Source organism: Cryptomeria japonica, chromosome 2 (genome assembly GCF_030272615.1).
Source record: "Cryptomeria japonica chromosome 2, Sugi_1.0, whole genome shotgun sequence".
NCBI lineage: Eukaryota > Viridiplantae > Streptophyta > Pinopsida > Cupressales > Cupressaceae > Cryptomeria > Cryptomeria japonica.
This window is the reverse complement of record NC_081406.1, coordinates 155,744,993-155,748,546: the sequence shown is the minus strand read 5'-3', so window position 1 is coordinate 155,748,546 and position 3,554 is coordinate 155,744,993.

Below are 3,554 nucleotides of genomic sequence, written 5' to 3'. Positions count from 1 at the left end.
AATCTTAAGGTGTTTTGAACAAGTGTTGTGACTAGGTACTCTACCAATCCAATGTGCTTCTCAAATACTCATCTTGCAATATTGACAACAACTTGTCAGCTTCTCACTTTTCACCCCCATGTTGTTATGAGACATTGCAGAGGTGTGGAGGTGGTATTTACCATGGAATCAACTCAACTAGGTCCATTTGAGGTTGTGCAATCTCCATCTCCCTTACCAATTTCATAAAATTGCCTAGAAATAGGGCTACAAGGATGAGCCCCAATTAGGCCTCCTAAATCCGGGTTTTGTGGGTTTTGAGGGAATCGGTCCAAAAAAACCTACAACAAGTTTTATTTTTCTTCAATCACTCACCCATCCTCAAGAGATTTTTTTGGGTTTAGACTTCCAACTTGTCGTACAGTGCCCTAACCCAAAAATGAGGGTTTGCTAGGGTTTCTAGGCCTTAACCGGCTGTGACTGTTCAACAAAGGATTAAGGTTATGAAACGAGGTTGTCAAAGCTTCCCCTCTCAACTGGAACTCTAAATACAAATGTTAAAGTTTGGGTTTTGAAGTCACCCCTGCAACATACAGTCAATTTACACCCTGTTTCCTCTAGTCGGGTTGCTCCTGGACTCGCCTAGAACAAGGTGGCAACTATGATGAATTTCACTTCCAAAACTCCTCCTTGCATATTTACACTGTACATAGGGTTTCCTTCCATGTCCCAATAGGCTGTGATGGTAGCACGAAGGGATTTTATGGGGCAACCATTTTACACAAATTTGCTATTTACAAGCCAAAATTGGCAGCTTGAAAACAAAATAGTAAAAGTACTAACAAAAACAATCTACAAAGCATGAAATGGACAAAATGGTACTGGAACACACCAAAGAACAACTGTCCAAAATTGGATCAATGGATTCAATCCATTTGTGTTCACATTTATGCAAAATAAGACAAAAACAGTGATAACAGTCCGAAAATGAGTGGTTTTAGATTGTCATTCACCAAAAATCAAACTTCCAACCTTGGTAACCATGCAAGAGGAGGTTTAAATAGTTTTCCCCATGTGTGGAGGCATCTTAGGTCAATGTGCTAACCCTAACTCCACCACTAAGCTCTTTTAGGACCAAAGTTGTCATGACAACTTTTACAATTGTCCAAATTTTGCTTTGCCAACTTAGGCAACCTATTACAAGTCATTATTCATGTCTTTTTCAACATTCATAAGAATATTCTAAACCTCTCTAATGCTCTCACCAAGTTATGCCTCTTTTGACCAACAAGAAGGCCATTTTAACTACTCAAACTACCACCTACTCACAAAGTGCAAACCTAGAAAGGAAACTAACACAACTAGGCCTACACTTGACTCAAATAAAACATTACACACACACCTTGGACCCTCCTAGAGTCCTTATTAGAAACCTGACTTGGCTAAGGTCAGTACAAGCCAAAATTGTAGAAGGACTATGAACCTAAGTCCTAGGTGCTCCTGCACCAAAAAGCCAACTTGGGATTGAAGGGGGGAAAGTATTAATCCCAAAGCATTTATTGCTCTTAAATTGGTCTTCCCCTTGCAGTCACAATTAGAAAGATTCAACTCAATGACAGAGGAGCATAAACAATCAGTTTAGAAAATTGGGATGACAGTCCAGGATGCCTTTAATCCTCGCATAGTCTATCAGACAGTGTGGGATAGTAGTGTTTTCTGGTCAGTGAACCTCTAAAATCAAGGGAGCTTCCATAAAATCAACAATAAAATAGGGGTAGGATATATAAGCACATGTTCCCATGCGACTACTTAGCTTATTTTGGCTAGCAGTCGTTGCTCAACTTTTTTAAGAAATATTTGTGGAGCTGGTGGTCCCATGAATATCTTTTTTTTTCTGGTAATTTCTAAGTGACAATCTTAAAATTGGTATTAATAATATTAGTAATAATTTGTGCACAAAAAAAAAAAGAAATAAAATGTAAAAAAGAAGAAGAAGGAAACAAATTTGTGAAGCCATGTGACATTTTTGGCAATAAGCAGTTGCTGCTTATTTCCAGCCCCCCTATTTTCCCACAACTTATTTTCAATTCCTAAATAGTAGCTACTCCACTAAAATAGTAAAAGATTCTAAATTATCCTTTCCCAACAATTTTAAATTTGCATGGAAACACTCTAACTACTTAAAATTAAGCAGAAAATGGACTTAAGAAGCTGCATGGGAACATGAGGTAAGACTAAACGAACAAGGATCGGGAATGGTGACGAGGAATCTTAACACACACGATAGAGGGTAAGACTTGGAAGGGACTTAATGAAGCAAAAACTTTCAAATAAGGAAAAATCATGTTTCAAAATAGATTGCATATCAACTTGAAGATATGTTGGATGATTTGTTATCCCAATGAACAAGTTGTTGGGAGATCGAATATGGAAAATGTCACAACACCATAGATTTTTTTGAACATTAGGCGATGGTAAGCCGGTCATTATAAATCCACATGAAGAGAAGATGGGAAATATATAGAGCGGAAGGATCAAAAGCAATCACGGAAGCAAGCAAAGAGATGACAAAAGTCTTCAGAGTTAAATGCATTCATGCTTCGATGGAGGAGGTTAAGAAGACCTTAGAGGAGCAGGTTGAAAGGCTTTTTCAAAAAGGGGAAGACAAGGAGAAATTGACAGTAATTAAAACTTTAGGGACAAATATTTGGGCTAATGGACATGTTCATGATGCCTTGGTATATGAAAATTTGTTTACTCCCATTTTGCAAATTCTCGATTACGCACTAGATGCCTATAGTATTGTTCATCACATGGTAAAAGAAGAAAATGGTATGGGTTTAATAAAGGTGGTATAGACTCTGGATGTTGTGCCTGATTCAGGGATAATGCTGGGGTAATTTGACCTGAATGCAGAAGGAAAAAAGACTAAGATGACCAAAGCATGGAAACTCTTCAAAACTGGAGTGGGCAAGAACTATTGTTTGGATGAGTTTGAGGCTTTCATGAATGCAAACAGGGATATGATGCCAGAAGAGATAGTAGATAGGCTGAAGGAAATAGGGGAAGGGATTAGATATCTTTATCACTAATCCCTGATATATCTATGTAATCCTTTTTTCTTTTCAAGTTAATAGAAAGGGAAGTACACTTCCCCCATATGGCAACACTTATCTAAAAAAAAACTAAATGAAAGAAAAGAGATATTTCTTTTTTTTAAATGGCAAACGTAGCTTGAATACAAAATTAGAGATATTTCAATTTAACAAAAAAACTATTAAAAAATAAAGATCTTTGAAAAATAATATTTCAACTTATTTTAGATAAGTTTTTATATATTAAAATAATTTTAAAAAAAAATTATAATAAATAATTTATGTATTTTATTTAAAATTAAATAAAATTTTATACAAATTTAATATTAATATCTCAATAATATCTCTAAACATATGTTTAAACTATATATACTAACTCATTTAATATTTTTAAATTATGATCTAAACTCATGCTTACAACATGATCCCTAATCTTCACACAAAATGACACTCTAAAAAAGTTCTTAGATCTTCAAAACA